General features: G+C 37.6%; 1 protein-coding gene across 1 annotated transcript in view; it reads left to right on the plus strand.

Annotated features, from left to right (window-relative positions):
• The window catches only part of PPM1L (protein phosphatase, Mg2+/Mn2+ dependent 1L), a 337,101-nt gene that overhangs the window by 136,885 nt on the left and 178,581 nt on the right, over nucleotides 1–21,635 (plus strand). The window lies entirely within an intron of this gene.

Raw genomic sequence — 21,635 nt, forward strand, 5'->3', positions numbered from 1 at the left:
AGATATGCTGATGCTTCTGGTCTGCAGCATATAGTTTGAGAACCACTGTTCTCCAAAATCAGATTGAGAGGTTATGCCAAAGGTATGATTGACTTTTATTGAGATGGTGCTTCTTGTCAGCACTCTCCTGCTGTTGTTACCCACATTTCTTCTAGCTTCCATTTTATTTTATTTTATATATTTTAAAATTTTTTAAAAAGATATATCGATCATACAAAATGTTACATTAAAAAATATAAGAGGATCCCATATACTGCCACTCCCCACTTCTCCCACTCCTCCGTCATCACCAAATTTTCAGCAGTTTGGCACATTCATTGCTTTTGATGAATATATTTTGGAGCACTGCTACAGAGCATGGATTATAGTTTACATTATAGTTTACACTCTCTCTCAGTCCATTCAGTGGGTTATGGCAGGATATATAATGTCCTGCATCTGACCCTGCAATATCATTGAGGACAGCTCCAAGTCCCCAAAATGCCCCCTTATCACCCCTCCTTTTCCCTCTCCCTGCCTTCAGCAACTCCCATGGCCACTGTCTATACATCATCGATACAGTTTCTTCCATTGCTAGAGTCACAATAATTCTATAGTAGAATACCAGTAAGTCCACTCAATACATATATTTTTTAAAAGATTTATTTTTTATTTATTTCTTCCCCCTTCCCCTGGTTGTCTGCTTTCTCTGTCCATTTGCTATGTGTTCTTCTGTGTCCGCTTGCATTCTTGCTGCATCATCTCTCTGTGTGTGCGTTGCCACTCCTGGGCAGGCTGCGCTTTTTTTGTGCGGGACAGCTGTCCTTGCAGGGCGCACTCCTTGCACGTGGGGCTCCCCTACGCCGGGGGCACCCCTGCATGGCATGGCCCTCCTTGCGCGCATCAGCACTGTGTATGGGCCTGCTCATCACACAGGTCAGGAGGCCCTGGGTTTGAACCCTGGACCTCCCATATGGTAGGTGTATGCTCTATCAGTTGAGCCAAATTTACTTCCCTCTAATACATATTTTATTCCTCCATTCTGAGGACCCTGGGATGTGATGCCCACTCTGCCTCTAACTCAAGAGGGGACTTTGATCCCACATGGGTGATAGATGGAATTTTCCTGCTTGCAGTTGTAGACTCTTTCAGTTCCCTGGTGTGATGGTTGACCACCCCCACCTCCCTGTTAGCCAACATGAGTAAGTCTAATGAACCAGAGGGTAGCTGCTGCAACTCTGTTGAGGCTTGGGACCCAGCTGGCATACAGTCAGTCCAGAGATTCAAGTCTCCTGAGCATACACCAACCCCAGTGCCAACCACAGGTTCTATGAAAGTGACAGAAGAGGCATGTGTAGAGAAGTTACATTTGAGTCCAACTCCATCACACTCAGGAGCACAAATTCCAAAGTAGCAAGTAGCAAATTCCACACTAGCAAGGCACTGAACTCCAGAGCCATCTGTTATGACCATGGGACCTGGGTTTCTCCGTATCCCTCAGGAGCACCACTACTTGGGATGTCTCTACTTTCGCTGTCTCTGAGATCCTACTGAGATATGCATAAGCGCATCCCCTCTGATGACCTCCCGACTCACTTTGAAGTCTCTTAGCCATATAAACTCACTTTTCTTTACCATTTCGCCCTTCAATTCAAGGTCTTTTTCTAGTTGTATCACTAGCTAGTGCTTGGTAGAAATTCTTCGGTACCAGGGAGTTCATCCCTGGGAGTCATGTCCCATGCTGGGGGGACGGTAATGCACTTACATGCTGATTTTCTAGACCCCATTTAAGAGGACTTTTAACTCCCTTAATTTTAAAACATCTATTTTAGATATCATACAGAAGACACATGCTCTTTATATAATTAGGGGATTCTTCACAAGAAGAAGAAATTTATACTATCTTCCTCACACCAGAGGAGGAGAACAGTATCCTTGTTTTTGTTTTGATCATTATTATTTTATCTTTCATTACTTTTCTGCTTCTAGCCTTTACCTCTATATTCTCTAATGTACCTTAAGAATATTTATCTGGGCAAATGGATGTGGCTCAATGAATTGGGCTCCCATCTACCATATAGGAGGTCCAGGGTTTGATGCCCAGAGCCTCCTGGTGAGGTCAAGCTGGCTCACATGGTGAGCTGGCCTACACGGAGTGCCAAGGTGATGCAACAAGAGATACAGAGGAGAGAGAATAAGAAGACATAGCAGAGCAGGGGAGTTGAGGTGGCGCAAGAAAGTAATCACCTCTCTCCCACTCCAGAAGGTCTCAGGATCGGTTGTCAGAGCTGCCTAATGAGAATACAAGCAGACATAGAAGAACACACAATGAATGGAAACAGAGAGCAGACAATGGGGGTGGGGTGGGGGGGAGAAATAAATAAAATAAGTCTTTAAAAAAAATTGAAATGCAGAATTAAAAATGAAAGGATGTTTTTCTGTAGCCAAATGCAAATAGGCAACATATATTTTGAGATTCATAACCAATAAGTTAAATATAGAAAAATTGTAAGGAGAAAAATTCAGAATTGATATAGGGTGAAGAGTTCAGAAAGTAACCTTCTTGGAAAGGGGTTATTTGGTGCTTTAAAGAAGAGCATTTGCTGATTCAGAATATCCATTTCTAGAGAAGAAATGCAATACCATTTTCCTATCCTCTGGTGGGGTTTGCCATAATATTTTATGATAGACAAGTGGTAGGTTTCATTGCTATTAAGTTAGTAGCAATCCAAACTATTCTACTTTCAAATATGTGTTCTTACTCTATCTTATTTTATCATTCTGTAGTTAAAAAAAAAAAAGCAAGGAATCCTTGCTCAAATGCATGTTATTTGAAGTTTCTGTCAAATGCAAGAACAAACAGAATATTAAGTTTTCCTAAAGTATCTCTGTACTCTGTTGAAACCAGCTCCTAAATTGCTAATTATTCAAAGTTTAACCTAATCAAGTTAGTTTTGGGCATTTGAGCAGGGACAAGTTACTATCATATCCCACTCTTTCCACCAATTTTACTATTTTAGCTCTTTCCTCCATTCTCTTCCAGTGATATATGTTCTATTCTTTCCTCAATACAGGGATACTAGGATTTGGGGATAGGGTGAAACTCAGTGTGCATTTATAGGTCAGTAGTTCTTTCTTTTACTTTATGGTAATTTTTTAAATGCTTGGTTGCATGTGATTCTTAATAAAGAGCAGCTTGTTATTTTTCTCACTGTTTAGCAGCATCTGAAAAATAGAACTCTCTAAGGTAATGTTCTTCTCTCTTGAAGCATACCAATGTCTATGTATAATTTAGACACTAAGGAGTACTGCATTATTTTGCTTCAAAGATTTTAAGTACAGGATTGGACAATAATCCCTTGAATGTGAAGACACATTTACATGACATTTGTTACTTTTGTTCTATTTTTATTTCTAAGAAGATTGAGAACCTGATTGCAAGAGAGGGCAGCATTTCTTTTGAATGTTTTCTTCCAGTTGTTTTCATGATGACAAAACAACTGGATTATGCTGTCAGTTTCTAGAAACTAGATTACCAATTTTTTCTTATTTAGGAACGGAAGGTTAGGAGAGAGGACTGTGTGAGGAATTATGTTGAGCCTAATTTGCACATGCTTCTATTCTTGGCTCATATCTTTCCCGAATAATTTTAAGCCCCCTTCCTCTTTATTTCTTAGAGTAGTAGACTCCTACAATATGACTCATTTGTTTCCAGTTTTCATTCTGTTTCTTTTTTTTTTTTTAAAGATTTATTTATTTATTTATTTAATCCCCCCCCCCCCCCCCCCCCCCCCCCCCCCCGTTGTCTGTTCTTGGTGTCTGTTTGCTGCATCTTGTTTCTTTGTCCGCTTCTGTTGTCGTCAGCGGCAGGGGAAGTGTGGGCGGCGCCATTCCTGGGCAGGCTGCTCTTTCTTTCACGCTGGGCGGCTCTCCTCACGGGCGCACTCCTTGCGCGTGGGGCTCCCCCACGCGGGGGACACCTTTGCGTGGCACGGCACTCCTTGCGCGCATCAGCACTGTGCATGGCCAGCTCCACACGGGTCAAGGAGGCCCGGGGTTTGAACCGCGGACCTCCCATATGGTAGACGGACACCCTAACCACTGGGCCAAAGTCCGTTTCCCTCATTCTGTTTCTTAACACTAGACTTTTAGCTATTTTTCAGAATCTACTTCCATTTTCAATTATTCTCCCAAATGTTTTATATTTATTTCTCCTTTCCAGAAGTCTTGATAGGATTTCCAATGTCATGGTGAAGCAGGCTAGTAAGATAGGAAATTAATAGACAGATCTGGAACCTGGGAGAGAGTCCATGTGGCCATCAGTAACCCCCAAGATGGTGCTGGAAGACCCCCACTCTCAAGATTCTGCTATCCAGAACTAAAGCTGTTTCTGGGAGCAAGGGAAAGCCCCAGATGTTCCCTAGGGACTTTATCATTGGGTCTTCACTAGAGGATTGATGGGTGGAGTGATCAATCAAAACAGCAAACAGCTGGAATCCCCCTCCCCTGCCATTAGCAAAGGGGTGGAATAATTAATAGTTTATAAAGCAAACTGCTAAGCCTGAGCATGCTCTCGCCTTGCTCTCATGCCTCTGGACCCATTCCTGTCCTCTGTGCACTGCCCTCACCATTTTTCCTCTGCCACATGGCCATGCAAGTGAACCTTCCAGATTTATAATCTATAATGGGGAATTGTAGCTTGTAAACGAGGTCTCTTTATCCCTTTTCACCCCCTTCCTCTCTACCTCAGCTCCCTGCTCTATTATATTCTCCCATTTCTCTTCCCTCCCTACCTGAAGAAATTACTGACCTAACTCACCTGGCATGCTCTTGAAATTCATTTCTACAGCATAGCCAAGAACCTAGATAAAATCTGGTAACAATGGTATATATCCAATGACCTCACTATTTTGCCATTTATGTCTTACTTCCCCAAATACTCCTCAGACCAGTCAAGTGATTGGATATATATTCCATATCATTAATCTCTGAATAGAGGGAAGAAGAAAAATCATGTGCCTCATATACATTCTTGAATACCATTAAAACCTTTATCTTAATCTTAATTCCCCAGAATACATGAATAATGCTTTCATTACTGGTTAATATAATCTCTTTCCTCTATGACTATTTATTAGAGTAGGTATAATCCTGAAGGTTAGGAAGTATCTGATTTCCTAGATTCTTCATAGCCTTTCTCAGGCTACCACATCTAGCATAGAGGAAGCATTTAAAGTTGAAGGAAGAAACAAATGAATATGCAAAGATTGGAGAAGAAGTATTTTAGTCATGTGTTCAAGATGGTTACTAAAGTATAATGTAAAAAAGGACTGAAACTTTGGCTTATTTTTTTAATTTTTTGAATAGGTGTTATAGTCACATTTTTTAAAGTTTAAGTGCATAAAGGAGTGTAAATTAGTTTCCATCACTCTGCTATCCCCAGGTTGCCCTCTTTAGGGGTCACCATTGTTATTTAAGTTTATTTTAAATAACTTTAACTAGTCTAAAATGTACTTTAGGGGAAAGAGTTCTAATTTTCTTGTAGACGAGCCAGTCTTGTTCTCATCTGTTTCATTCATCAAAACTTCCTTTTTTTTTAGCCTTCAGATTTACCCCATATCCTTGGCTGAGTTCAGGGATGGGAAAATAAAGTGAAATATTCAGGTGGAAACTAAATGGTGAACCTATATTAATCATTAAATGAAACATGTTCAAACAAACACATGATACCCTCATTAAATGTTGGACATTATGGGGGGTAGCACTTACTTGCTGTCACAAAGTAGATTGTTGCTGGTTTTAAATCCTAGTGACAGTAAGTCCTGTAGCATTTGGTTGTGAGGCTTCTTAAATGATTTTTTTTATTCCCCCCCTTGTGGCTTGCTTACTGTCTGCTCTCTGTGTCCATTCACTGTGCATTCTTCTGTGTGTCTATTTATTTTTATTTACCCCCACCCTTGAGGCTTGCTTGTTATCTGCTCTCTGTGTCCAATCGCTGTGCGCTCTTCTGTATTGTTACTTGTCTCCCTTTTTGTGGCATCACCTTGCTGAGTCGGCTGTCTGCGGCGCTTGCGGGCCAGTGGCTCTCTGCGGCTTGTGGGCGAGCCTGCCTTCACAAGGAGGCTCCAGGACATGAACCCAGGACCTCCCTCCCATATGGTAGACAGGAGCCCAACTGAATGAGCCACAGCTGCTTCCCTCTTAAGTGATTTTTATTAAATAATTTTGAAATGAAATTTTTTGCCGTTTATGTGTCATATTGTAAAAATGATGCTGGTAAAATAAAATTGTTGATTTTGAGGCACTGATACATGAATTAGATAAAATTTATGAAGGTTAGTTCTGTTCCATGGAAGTCAACAAAATACAATGACTTAATGTCCTGGGCCTCTTAAAATGTGATACATGTTGTAAATACAAAAGATTATATATAACGTTTGAGAAGGTCTGAGTAAGCAACCAATATGTGTTTAACCTGCAGCTTCCCATAAAGCTCTTTCTTTTTTTTCTTTCTTTTTTTTAAAAATTATATCTTGCATTACTTTTGTTCTCCAGAACACACTTTGTGAAAAGAAGGTATAGAACCTTAATGTAGAGTTGTTTGAACATTGAGTCAGAAGCCAAACAACAAGTTAGGACTGAAAAATAGAACTTTTATTCTGCTTGTCTCCAGTAAGAAGTGTGTTGTTGCCATAGGACCCATTGATTTCTCCCTGAAAGATAGGAGATCGTGGAGAATAGGGAAAGAGGCTGGGCTTTGGGGTTTGATAGATCTAGTGTGTATCTCAGAAATACCATTTACTAGCTATGCAATCTTTGTTAAGTTTCTACCTTTTTCTCAGCCTAAGTTTCTTCGTTTAAATAGGGGAGAAGACACAGTTCTCATCCCTAAAGAATTTAAAATTTAATTGGAGGATAAAATTAGAAGATTTATGATTATGTAACATGAGTATGATTATTGTTTAAGAGATAGACCAAGTGTCTGGAGATGTTCAAGGAGGGAGAGGCCAGCCAGTTGTTCATTTAGGTAGGAGCGCCTAGATGGATTAGTAAGACTTTGACATCTGGAGACCTGATAGTGGGGAGCACATTCCAGGTGCAGTAAGAAACAAGAGCAAAGGTATGGAAATAGGAAAGGAAAGATAGATTTAAGGAATAGCAAGTGGCCTCATTTTCCAGACAGTGGAGATTAAGCAGCCATTTTTACTTTGTGGCTTGTTTGCTCTAAGTGACCCAAAGGTATTGAAAGTTTCAGTTGTACTGATGGTGACTTTAGAATAGACTAATGAATTTAATAATCGCTATGACACCATCACAAAGTAAACAGCCTTGTATTTGGATAAAATTCAGCTTTTGCTGGATATTCCTAAAAATCTAGTCAGTGTATTAAGGTGCTAGTATGTGTGTTTTCATCTGGCACAGACCTCCATACAATAGAATAGGGTCATTTTCATAAATATTTCAGGTTTCTAAATTATCTTTCCAAGGTAGTGTTGAGGCAAAGCTTAAACATGAACACATTTTTGTTAGCAGTATTAAGTAAACTCAACAAGCTTTTTAACTGCTAAACTTCTCAGAACCTTTACTGTGCTAATGTGTAGCATGAGTCCCTCGGAGAGAGATTTAGTGTGTGGCATTTCTCAACTTCATTGCTAATGTGTAGCATGAATCCCTTGGAGGGAGATTTACTGTGTGGCATTTCCCAACTTCATTGGACCTCAGAACCTTTTGTTCTCTGAGGTCAGATGAACATCTTCTCCAAAGATATTCTCTCTCTGTGGTTAAGGTCAATTTTTTTTACTACCTGTGGAGCTTTTCCTTATCCTTTTTCCTATCTCCATCCCCTTCCACCATATCAGACTCTTGGTAGAGTAGGGTAGGACAGGCACTCAGAAGTTTAGGAGCAAGTAGGCTCCCTGGTGATTCTGGTAGCTCCTGTCCATCCCTCCAGCCTCCCACACCCTGTCTTCACCTGTCACTGACCTGACCTCAGGCCTTGTAAATCTTTCTATCAATTGCCTAAACAGTTAAGAACTACTCCCCTAATCCCTAATTGCTAAAAATTTGTAAAAAATACTTTATTAAATCACTTTGAAGAAAAATATAAAGCAAAGGCAAAGTAGGTTAGACTACTTCTAAAATAGCTGTGGATTATTGGAATCGAATGTAACATCCCTGGACTGTTATCATGCAAAGGGATATGTTTTAGAATTTTAGAAGTTTGTTTTTAAGCCGCATGTACCTTGATATGAATATTATAAACTACATTAATGTATCTTCAAACCAAATAATACAATGTATAAAAAAACTTTCTACTACTACTGATATTGTGAAATTTAAATAAATACTTAATTTGACTCAATTGCCAAGAATCTGTTCTGTAATCGATATTACTTCCCTTTGCATATTTCTTTTTGTTTCTCAGATTCTTAGCACTTTTTCAAGAATTGGAGAGAAAATAAAGTTCAAGTTTTTACTACACGTTTTCATCCCTAGGGGTTGGGGAGATTATAATTAACCATTAAATTCCTGGAATTCATTGATAATAGATACTAAAAATAATTATTTTAGCAATACTGTATTTTTTAATCTAAGCATATTGGTATTTCAATATAGAAACCGATAAAAAATTTTTCTTAATAGTTTTCAGATAGGATGATGTCTATATTTGAATCGTCTTTAGAATAAGTACATTGTAAAATCATTGCATGTTAAATGTGTATCATGTAGTAGATGAAAGAAGCTTGTCTAAGGTAATTCTCAGAAGCAAGATGTTTTCATTTCCTAAGTACCTCAAAATATACTGAACTCGCTTTCCTTTCATCATCAAAATGCATATACTTCCTGTTAGAAATGGTAGCATCTCTCCTTATTTTTGAGATGGATAAAATTTTTCTTTGTATAGATGGCAGGGGACCAATATAGGGAAATGCTTAAATGAATGTGTAAAAGTTGCCAAAATTTATACCTCCTGAGATGTTTCTAAAAGCATCATAAATAGCATATAGTGAATGCCTTCCCTCTAGCTGAACTTTTGAAATAGCTCACTCAGCATTTTTGTTAAATGATATCCCTGGGACATAAACCAAAAAACATTTCTTGTTCAGTTCTCATCTGTCATTTTCCTGATTTCCATTCCTGTCTCCAGATGTCAAAATATGAAGGTGAAAATGAGTGAAATATTTAATTTATAGGGCCCCCTAATTCAAATCAATAGACCAGTATTATCCCCACCACCATGATCCACCATTCCTCAATAGATTGGTCAGGGGTCCCAGAATAAAGGCTTGACCCCATGAGGTTCTTAAATCATCTTCAGCCTTCATTGTGGTCTATAAAATAAGCAAACAAAAATATGCTGTACTTGGAGGCCATTTTAGCTGAGTTAAATAATTTGCTTTTATAAATTTTGCCAGAGTATAGTAATTGTAACAAATGCTTCTAAACAAATACTACACTGAAACTTTGTTGTTATTTTAATATCTCCAGCATTGCAAAAAAGGTTTAGCTCCTTGGCTTCTGTTTCTGTCACAATCACTTAGGACATTATGAGTCTGGCTTCAAGGTGCGGAGGAAACAAGTGAAAGCACTTTGTGAAATATAAAAGTGCTATGTAAGTATTTAAGTATTATATTAAGTGTGGTTTTTGTTTTTTTTTTTGGCTTCACTAATCTGTTTTGTATGCTTTTTAGGTTTTCAAATGTGTATGTTTTATTTTATTCTGTTAGGAGAAAGTAGCACACGTAGGCTTTTGATTTGCTACTCATATGCCCTAAAGCTTGGAAATTAATAGACTTACAGTTTTAGGAAAGAAGGATCCATGAATATTACCTAGTTCTTTTCCTTCATTTTTCAAATCAAAGATAGGTGAGATGCCTTGCCAAGATCACAAAGCCAATCAGTGGTAGAGCTAAGGTAGGAACTCTTTAATCCCCAGTTTATTATTCTTTCTTCATTTCAATAGATGTAGGATACTTAAATTAGCAACAGCATCTACATCCACAAAGCATGTTGTTTTTGCCCATTTTGTTAGTGTACTTTTTTTTTTTTGCATCAAATGTATGATGACAAACCTGCTTTCAGCATTTTCCTATAATCAGGTATCAAGATCACTTTAGAAGTGTGAATTTAATGATTTTTGCAACTCTAGGTTCCTATGACATTACTTGACTTTAGAAGAACTTAATAACATTGCTTTCTGTTTTTACTTCTTTTTGCTAAACTGCATCTCTTCTACTTTTTTCGTGTTGTGCTTTTTATTACACTGTACCTTAGAGAAGAAAAGAAATTTTTCATTACATTTATCTGATATTACAGTCACATTATTGCTTAAGGACAGAGATTAGACGTAACTTGGGAGCTTACTGTGGTACAGCCTGACTATGAAGTTCTCATATTAGTGAGCTTGTGGGAAGACTTGCCATTGGAAGACCTGGCTGAGTTTTTGCAGTGCCAATTTCTACCCCTGACTTAAGTTGGGTCATCCCTAATCTCTCTGAACCCATTTCCTAATAGATAAAACAGGAATAATATTTGGCCATTCTGTGTCTCAGAATGTGGCCCTCATAATAATTTTGAGAAATTTATAAAGGAGTGCTTTGTTTCATATACCCTTAATCTTTTGAGTATATAGTCTGTCCATACAGTCAAGAGTATCATCTCAAACCCCCAATATCTGTTAAGAAGAAGAGCAAGAGGAGGAGGAGGAGAAAAGGGAAGATGGAAGGGGAAGGAGGAAAAAATGTCTTATAAATAGAAAAATGTAGTCTAAAGGCAGTATAAAATGGTCTAATGTTAACATTTACTCCCAGAAATTTCTGAATTGGTAATAATTTAGCTCCTCCCCGTGGTCAAGAAATTGCTCCACACTGCCTTTTGTCATCTCTTTCTTGTCTTGCAAAATCTTATCCTTTCCTAAAGGATACATTGAGATGGGCCTTTTTAAATTTCTCAGATTTGCTTTTCCCTTTCCACAGTAGATTGGATATCATGGTTATTTTTTTTTTTTGTTTAGTACAAAACTAGAACAAAAGCTCCTTCAGGGACCACTTTCATGCACCATTTAGGAGAAGGCCTGGCACATGGTATTTGCTCAGTAATATATGTTAAATTGATTGGGGGAAGGAAATGCATTTTTAAATGCTTATTTCTTAATTCCTTCCTCACATTTTTACTTTGAGTTATTCACTTAGGGTTTAAGCAATAGCCCTTAAGATGTGGGGAAAAAAGTCTTTAACTTCTGGTGCCTTTCAATGTATGTTCTTTAACTGACTGGCATTTGAGAAATTGGAAAAAAATGGTAATTTAGAGGAATATAGTTTATTTTGATAAATCAATTCAGCTTTAAGTCTTTTTTTCCTGTTGTAAGTTTTTCTTTATTCTCTAGTGATCATATGTCATATTTAAGTATTCAGACTTAAGTCTTGGGCAAATAACTCCTCAAAACTCATGTTAAGTTATGTTTTAAAAGGATATCTATTTCCATTTACTCATAGCAAACGAATCTTTAGGATAAAATGTGTTGTCTTAAAGATTGATGGCATGTTCAAGATGGTAACCACAGCCTTTCTATCCCTTCTAAAAAGCAAATACAAAAGCTGTTGTGAGCAATGATGCTTCACAGTCTTGTTTTCCACTATTAAAGTGTTCTAAAAAATGATAAAAGTCATTCTTTAAAATGATGCAATGAAAAAGAAAAAAACCTTTTTTTTGGCTGGAAGCCTTGTGCATCTGATAGCTTTTCTTGGGGTTATGATGTAAATTTTTTTTTCAGTTCACTTTTTAAGAATTATTTATTTTTATTAGAAAAGGTGTTGGAATGGTGGAAATTTGGACAGCCTTATTAGAAGGTAGTTCGAAAATTTTAATCAGATGATTCTGTGACCATGTGGAAATAGTGCTTTGTGGTTTTGTTTTTTGTTTTACTCATTTCTGATTTTTATTTCTTAAGGTAAAATACATATTTTTGTGTGTGTGTTTCTTTTGTTTTATCTTTTAAAATACTTTATTTTTTAAAAGATACTTAGATTATATAAGTGTTATATAAAAACATAGGGAGTGCATTGTTTTTTGTTTCAATAATTGTGTGCTTCCAGTAAGTGTAGATGTAGTGTGCAACCCCTCCTTTGACTGTTAATACTTCTTACAGCTGAAATGCTTAATAGTTTAATCACTGCGAATAGCTGACATTTCTATTATTACTGACTGTTAGAAGATTCATCACCAGATGATGACAGTGCTCCTGAAGTCTCTGACTAGGTGGCATCTCTTTGCTTTTTTTAGTCTTCTGCTGCGACCCTTCCATGCACTTCTATAGTGGATAGGGCCTGTATTAGCTGGTTCTTAACCTTCATTAGAATATAAAGGAGTGTGGAATGCCGCAGAGACCAAGAGTTCACTGACTCTGACAGCTAACTAGCTTTAAGACTTTGAGCGAATGACTTCTTTCTAGACTTCATTATTTTGATCTGTAATAGGAGGGTTGGATTATATGATCTCTAAGATGCCTCTGACTAAGATTTTGTAATTCATCAAAATTCGTCTGTCAGAGTGGCACTGTGATGATTAGGTAGACTGACGACTAAATCCAGAGAAATGGCAGAGCTAAAAGCTCCAGTCCACACTGTCCCTAGTGAACATTCATGTTTGCATATTTTAATAACAATATTCTTCTCAGCTTCCCACCTCTACTCCATCACTCACTTAGCAAGAACATTCTCTCCTTTCACATTTTGTAACTGTGTAATTTAATGAAATTCATTAAGAACAATGAAATGGAGTATCAGTGATATTTTTATATAAGGAGTATGATTTTAATATTCTCAAAGTATTTGAGAAACCAAATGAAAGATTTTTAGCTTTGACTTTTAAGAAAGAAAAAGAAAAACCTCTTTTATTTAATGGCAGCAAAAAGATCTCCAGTAAAGAACAACACCCCAGAATTGCTATTCACATCACACTTCATCCTCTTTGGCATGCAGAACCTTATATGTGCTTAAGCATAAAATGTAGAGTGACACATTAAATGAAGGGTCACTCTGAAAAATATAAAGTGGACAAAATGGCTTTACTCTCAAGGATAGTTGTGAAGTTAAAATCAAAATAGCCTCTCCACAGCTAATATTTATAGATATTTCTTACGTCCAGAAAGGTCAGAGGGAAATCCAGTAAATGTCAGGACTGTTTGTCAGGTTGGGAGACTCAAAACATCTCCTGAGGAATTTAATTTATATTAATGAGGACTGAGACCTGCCTAGGGCTGTCTCAGAGATTGCGCTGGTGTCAATTTTAATGATCTAACGTCATGAAATGGATTCCTAACAAATTATCCACCAAGACAACCTCATAGGAAATTGCTTCTTAATTGTGAGGCCTCAATTATTCTGACCTCTGCTAAACCACAGCACATATTGGGATTTCTTGAGGATTTCCCTCACCAAGTTAATAAGAAACTTGCATGCAGTCCTCACCTCTGCAGGGTTATCAGGGACCAAGCTAGCCCAAGTGAGATTTTGACAGTAAAGTTCTAATTCAGGTTAGTAGACACTCATGATTTGTTTGCTTCAAAATCCATTGCCGCTCCAATATTCACCTACCTCTTAGGTTTATCCTTTACTCATCTAACCACTCAATATTCATGATAGCTTACCTTTTTCTAGCACCAGCTATGATCCAGATATTTTGTGTGCTGTTTTATTATGTACACCTATTAAATAAATGGCACTAACCGCACTTACAAATGAAAGATGATAGCCAGAGAGTTAGGCAGCTTGCTCCAAGTTACACAGCTAGAGAACGTTAGGACCAGGATGCTAACCAAGGTCTATCTGACCTTCTAAATCTACGATCTTATTATTTGAGAACACTGACTTTAAAAGTGATGTGCCTGAGTTGGTACAGAGATGAATAAGGCATAGTTCCTATACTCTGATAACTGGGACTCCACTGAGTTGAGAGGGACATGAGCTCAAGTATCTGTAAATTGTAAAGCCAAGCAGAATAAATGTGAAATGACGTGACCAAAAAAAAAAGTACTGGAGAAATACAGAGGTAGGGAGGATTAATGCCTAATACAAAGTCCAGGATGGTTTTGCCAAGATGGAGGCATTTGATGAATCCAGTTTCAAAAAACAAAGAAAGAAATGAAACCCATTTCAGGCTGAGAAAAGTTTTCCCCTGAACATAGCTTTGGCCACATCCCGTAGATCTGGGTGTTTTTTTAAAAGTTAATTTTAAATGTTTTTAACTTTAGTTGTAATTTTCTTATAGACTCGTGATTTAATTAACAGTTGTCAGGATTCCTGATTGGCTAGATTTTGGGGGGGGTGTTATTTATTTTTTAATTAATTAATTTTTTAAGGGATACAGGGATTGAACTTCCTAAACAGGGACCTCGTACATGCAAAACAGGAGTTTAACCACTAAGCTATAACCACTCTGCTTGTCTGTCTATTTTTGTTTTTATTACCTTTGCGTCAGAGAGAATCAGTGAACCAATTCTGTTTTAGACTTTGTTAAGGTTTTCTATGTGGCCTATTAAATGATAAACTTGTGGGAGTGGATGTAGCTCAGTGGTTGAATGCCTGCTTCCCATGTACGAGGTCCTGGGTGCAATCCCTGGTACCTCCTAAAAAATAAAAAAAATTTATAAATGGTAAACTGGTAAATGTTTCATGGATATTTCAAATGAATATTCAAATGTAGATGTATATTTTAAAGAGTTCAAAGGTATAAACTTGTTTATTAATCAAATTTATTAGATTATTCTGATCCTCACATCTTTTTACTTGTCTGCTTGAGCTACCACATTTTGAGACAGGAGTCTCCCACTAGGATTTTGGACTCATGAAATTCTTACATTTCTTTGTTTTTACTTCATACAATTTGATGCTGTATGTTTTGGTGTATATAAAGTTTATGGTCATTATGTCTTCTGGACTATACCTTTTATCAATATGAAATAGCCATCTTTGCTCCATTTACTGTTTTTTACTCTATATTTACTTAGATATGAATATTGCCATAGCTAATTCTATTTATATACCAGCTAATTCTATTTATATGCCCACTCTTTACTGTGCCATTTTGTTTTAGCATTGTCTTTTTTTTTTTTTTTTTTAAGATTTATTTATTTGTTTCTCCCCACCACCACCCCACTCCCTGTTGCCTGTTCTCTGTATCCATTAACTGTGTGTTATTTCTGTGTTTGCTTGTATTCTCATTAGGTGGCTCTGGGAACTGATCCTGGGACCTTTCAGAGTGGGAGAGAGGCGATCTTTCTCTTGCATCACCTCAGCTCCCTGTTCTGCTACATCTTCTCTCTCTCTTTTTTTTTTTTTAAAAGATTTATTTTTATTTATTTACTTATTTATTTTTAAAGATTTATTTATTTATTTAATTCCCCCCCTCCCCTGGTTGTCTGTTCTTGGTGTCTATTTGCTGCGTCTTGTTTCTTTGTCTGCTTCTGTTGTGTCAGAGGCACGGGAAGTGTGGGCAGCGCCATTCCTGGGCAGGCTGCACTTTCTTTCGCGCTGGGCGGCTCTCCTTACGGGCGCACTCCTCGCGCGTGGGCTCCCCTACCCCTGCGTGGCAGGGCACTCCTTGTGCGCATCAGCACTGCGCATGGGCCAGTAGCACACGGGTCAAGGAGGCCCGGGGTTTGAACCACGGACCTCCCATGTGGTAGACAAATGCCCTAACCACTGGGCCAAAGTCCATTTCCCTACATCTTCTCATTGTCTCTCCTCTGTGTCTCTTGTTGCATCATCCTGCTGCGCCAGCTCTCCACATCACCTAGCACTCCTGCATGGGGCAGCATTACTGTGTGGGCCAGCACTCCGCGTGGGCCACCTTGCCACACAGGCCAGCTTGTGTTCACTAGGAGTCCCTGGGCATTGAACCCTGGACACTCCATATGGTAGATGGGAGCCCAGCTCCTTGAGCCACATCCATTTCCTTAGCATTGTCTTTTTTATTGGTAATTATTTATTCAGTCTGATGATCTTTTAAAAAATTTAACCAATTAACATTTATTTGGGTTGCTTGTATGATTGATCCTATTCCTGCCATGCTATTTGTGTTTTTGATGCTTTCTTTGTGTTTAATTTTAATGTCCTCTTCTTCGACTTTATTTATTGTCTTTTGTTTTAAATTGCTTGAAATTACATATTTTATTTCTTTTCAATGAATCAGTGCATACTTTATCAATATTAATGAAAATATCTGTAGCCACCAAATGAACAAGAGAACATATTTAGCATGCTTTCAATTTATTCTTTCTTCTTTCCCTTCCTCTTCTTTTATTTTATAGAAATAATGTGACATTTTATTTCCACATCATTATCCATATAGTTGGATTTTTATCTGTATATCTTGTGTGTTTTAAGAATATTTTCTTAACAATTGAATGAATCTGTGCAGTCATAGTATAATCATTACATATATTCAACTTTGAGTTTTACTGGGTTGATTGCTCACCATCATTTCATGCCTGCTGTAACATCTATTTTTTGAGTTTCTTGGTTTGAGTGAGTTTTTCAGTTTGCTGGAGTACTTCCTCAAGTAATTTTTCCACACAGGGTAAATGGTGAACAGTGTCATTGATATCAGCAGTGACTTCTACATTACCATATATAATTATCAGTTCTTTAGTTCTCATCTTACTTAATCTCTTTGAAGAAATTGATAAATGATTGCTTTCTCTCATCTTCCTTTAAAATTATTTTTACTTTTAAAGAAGCTTTAGATGACTTAAATGCTACATAATAAACATATAGGCAATTCCCATATGCCTCACCTCCTGCCCCTCCCACATTAACAACATCTTTCATTAGTATGGTATATTTGTTACAATTGATGGACACGTATTGAAGCATTGTTACTAACTGTGGACGGTACTTTACATTAGAGTTTACACTCTTCCCTGTGCAATTTTGTAGGTTGTGACAAAATGTATAATGGCCTATATCTGTCATTGCAGTGTCATTCAGGACAATCCCAATCGTGGTGATGCTCGCTGGGTTTCTTACTGAGAGGGGGCTTAGATCCCAAGAGTCAGATGGACGGAGCTGTCTTGTTCGCAGTTTTTGACACTCTCTGATCCTTGGAATGGGCTTTGTCTATCATCATCTCCTTGTTTTCCTGAGTGAGACCAGTGAACTGGAGAGTAGGTGTTGCAACTCTGCTGAGATTCAGAGCTCAACCAGCAAATAAACAGACCAAAGATTTAAGTCTCTGGGACATATGTTTAACAAATATAGTGCTAATTATAGGTTCAAATAAAAGGGGCAAAAGAACCATGTGTAGGGAAACTATAAATGAGTCTAACTCTGTTACACTGGGGAGCATAAATTCCAAAATAAGGCCCACTGACCAAGTGCTGAATTCCTGAGCTTGTCTGCCCTGTTTATAGTCTCTAGAGCCCTCAGGAGCTTTGCTGTTTAAGGCCCTGTTTACGGTGACAGTCAACAAGATCCTGCTGAGATGTGCAAAGTGTAACTTCTCAAATGACCTCCCTACTCACTTTGAAATCTCTTAGCCATAAAAACTCATTTGTATCTAATATTTACCCCTTTTGGTCAAGGTCTTTTTCCAAATGCATCACTTGTTGCTTCTTGGTAATAATCCATACAGTCCAGGGAGGCTCATCCCTGGGACTCATGTCGCGTGGCGAGGGGAAGGTAGTATATTTATTTGTATGCTGAGTTTGGCTTAGAGAGAGGCCACATTTGAGCAACAAGTAGACTTTCAGGAAGTAACTTTTAGGCAATATATAATACTAGGCTAAGTTTCAATTTCACAAAAAAAGGTTCATAAGTACAATCATTCAAATCAAGGGCCTGGAATAATGGTCTGTCTTCTTCCACTAGGAACTAACTGTCCATGTACTTGGGGGATTCTTGCCTCTCTATTAGACAATGTAGCAGGACTTCCCAAGATGGGAATTCAATATTCTTTGGTTATTGTATGGGTCTCCACCCACTCAATGCCCCCTGAACACTTGAACATATTCATATCCCTTAGAGACATGCCCCAGGTGCACCTGTCCCCACATATCTCCGACATTTCATTTTACTTCTAAGAGTTGATTTCTTTTGGTTTTCTCTCTTTTTAAAAATTATATATATATAATTAGAGAAATTGTGAGCTTGTAAAACAATTATGCTTAACATGATTCCCAAGACTTCTACATGGCTCTCTCCATTTCCTTCAGGTCCCTGCTCATAGATCAGCTTATCTCCAGTGCTTCGAACATACCTCAGTACACATCTTGATCTTTCTGCATAGTTAAAAAATGTCTGTTAACAGGGCTTAGTATAAAATTTAACATCTTAATTCTTTTAACTCAGAACTCAGATCAAACCAATTTTTAAGAATCTTTTGGTGGAAAATTATTCACCTTAACCTCATAGGATGTGAGAAATCTCTTCTGTGCTTATTTTGGGAGGCATGTAACTTTCCTTTAATCTGTGTTTGCATATGTTTGGTCTGATTTGTTCATATCTTCCAAAAATTTCTGATTTTCCAGTCCTATAATTTTTCTTATTTTCTGAATTATTTTCATAATTTCTATGGGCTTTTTGAGAAGGGTGGGAGTTAAGTGTATAGACTCAATTCTGTATCTTTAGAACAGAAATATAGGGAAGTGGGTATGACTCATCCAGTTGGGTGCCTTCCTACCACATGGGAGGACCCAGGTTCAGGTCCTGGTGCCTCCTAAAGGAAAAAGAGCAGATGCCACCCCCACCACAGTGAGCTAGTTGCCACCCCTGGAGCAGATGCCACCAGCCAGCAGATGCTGCAGACTGCAGGGAGCAGATGTGGCTCAGGCTGTTGGGCACTTGTCTGTCATGTGGGAGGTCCTGGGTTCGGTTCACAGTGCCTCCCGGAGAAGACGAGCAAATGAGCAGACAGACAACTATCTGGGGAAGGGAGGTGACAAATAAAGAAAAAGTAAACAAATCTTTAAAAATAAAAAATGTATTTTAAAAAAATTTATTGGTGGTATGTAGAAATTTTCAGAAGCCCTTGTAATATCTCCACAACCCTGGAATTTGGTATGAATATATAGAAGAAAAATAGTTGTTAGGAATAGTAGACATATTCGTATTCCCAAAGGATAGAATAAGATTTATTTTCATATAGAGGAATCTGATCTAGTTCTTGCTTCACATTTGAGAGTCATCTTGGGTCATTTTCAGACAATGTTTTAGAAAATTCAGGCTAAGAAACACAGGTGCAGGGCAAGAAAATGCCAGGAAGCTCTTCAGAGATGTTATAAAGATAGCATTTTCCTTAATTTTCTGCAGACTCTTGCAAGATGGTAGAGAAGACAGCTTGAAAAGTACTGTTCTAACATGGGTATGTGAGCTATGCCTTTTTACAAGGCCTATTTTACTTTTCCATTTTTGTTATTGTCGAAACAAAGCCAGTATTCTCCACTGGCTGGCTAGCTTTCTGGAAACAGTTTACACTCCAACAGTTCTATGATACTGAGTGTCTAAATTTAACTTTTAAACTTAAAAAAAAATTTGATAAAGTAGGGGTATAATTTTTATAGCTGAAATAAGATCTCAGAAAACATTCCTGACTTTTTCTCATATAAGTCAATAATCTGTTTTAAACATCTGTTTGATTTTTGTGTAAGTGCATATCACTATCCATATCACTGTGAAGCCCAGAATAGACCCAGTTCCTTGGACGGAGTTTGTTTTGGTGCATTTCATGGATGTAAGCAAGATGCTAATGAGGCAAGGGTAATGGCTTGATATAACAACAACAGTGACATTTATTTATTTATTTTTAGCTTACAATGTGCTAGACGCTGTACTATATGACATATATATTATCTAATTTATCTTCACAGCAATTCTATTATTTTCCCCATTTTAGAAGGGAAAACAGAAGCCCAGAGAGTTTAGTAACTTGCCCATTGTCTTAGAAAGTGGCAGCACTGGGGTTTGAACCCACATCTGTTGAACATCAGAGCTCATGCTCTTAAGCATTAAGCTGTAACACTTAACAAGAGATTTGTTATGGTACCAGAAAAAAAGATTTCAAAACATGGTATGGTGGAAAATAGAAACATAATTTAGAGCTGAAAATTACCTTAGAGAGATCACTATCTAGGATAATATGCTTATATTTCTAAAAGTTATGGGACATGCTTATGATTACCCAAATAGTGTAGGATAGTGCTGTTCTATAGTCCAGGTCTACTGCCTGTTCCCATCTGCCCTTGATGTGTCTGTCTTCCATGGTAGGTGAGTACTTAGGATAATCTCAGCATGCAAGTGGACTGTGGCCTATTGTATTGGGAAGATGAGCTTAAGCTAATGGGTCAAGTTCTTACTGACCTTGTCTTTTAAGACCTATGTTGCTGAAAGCTGCCATTATAACTAAATCTGTTCCATCATGTTCAACTGTGGTGGTAATTTGTCATAAAAACATTGTTATGAGAGTGGAGAGAGAGAAAAGGGAGGGAGAGCTAAACATATCTTCTATGATAAGAGTGATTTCCTGTGCTATTCATGGAGCAAGCCTGAGATGTGAAATGTGAGCTTGCTGTTCCTCAGTCATCTCAGTTGCCGTGTGCCTTTAATGATGTGAGCTTCTTACTGTGCTGGGTGTGATTCTGGTGTTGAAAGATATGTGATTTTTGTACATCATGCTCTAACTTCCTCACATGGTTCTCAGCAGAAAAAGCAAACATCTGTTCTGTACTGGAGAAAGAACTGACTAGGTTGGACTTACTGAAAGAATAAAGATAGCCTTACTTACTGTGAGCCTCCAAAAGTCTTTCCATGAGATCTTAAGGGTAACCTCATATAAGGTTACTATATATAATTTATTTTTACATTTTCCCTACCAGTTAGACCTTACTTTGCTACCACTGTCCACTTATAAGGAGCACATTCTTCTAATTGGTTTTTCTCAACCTGGTAAACCTCAAACTGATTCCAATCCATCTTGGGAGATTTTGTTCTTACAGGATGACATTGATTCACTGGTAAACTCAGACTATGACCTTTCAATCACTTGAATGCTCATTTAAAATCTCTGAGACCTGTATTTTATTTTCCTAGTTTTTCAGTTATTTTTTCCTCTGGTCACTAAAGTTAAGCTTGCAATTTAGTAACTTCTCAGACTACCATCTTCTAATAATCTAATTAAAATCTTAATCATAATATGTTTGTAATTTCTGTCCATTAATGGAGCTTTTTTTTTTTTTAAAGAAAGCAGGTTTATTAATGCCAGCAGAGGGATAGGAGATAGGAGTGTCTCAAATCTTCCTTTCCCAAACCAGGGGAGCAGGAGTTTTATGGATTCAGGCAGGGGAGGGTAGACTTGTTACCATCACAAGGGCAGGTATACACCAGGGTGAGCCTCGTTTTGAAATAACCATGAACAAAGGTAAGATCAGTCTAAATTACCATCACAATAGTTGTACACAAGGGTGAGCCTAGTTTTGAAATAACATAAAGTTAAAGTCATTTTAGGGAGTTTTTGTAATTTCAGGTATTAACTTTTGGGTATTTTTAATATACTGGAGAAGTTGAGAAAAAGTGTTTATGTGGTATTTCAGCAATCATAATTGTCAAAATTTTTTTTCAAATTGAGAGTTCAGAAATAGACCCTCATATTTATGAACTATTTAA

The sequence above is a fragment of the Dasypus novemcinctus genome, chromosome 4, assembly GCF_030445035.2.
Source record: "Dasypus novemcinctus isolate mDasNov1 chromosome 4, mDasNov1.1.hap2, whole genome shotgun sequence".
In the NCBI taxonomy this organism is placed as follows: domain Eukaryota; kingdom Metazoa; phylum Chordata; class Mammalia; order Cingulata; family Dasypodidae; genus Dasypus; species Dasypus novemcinctus.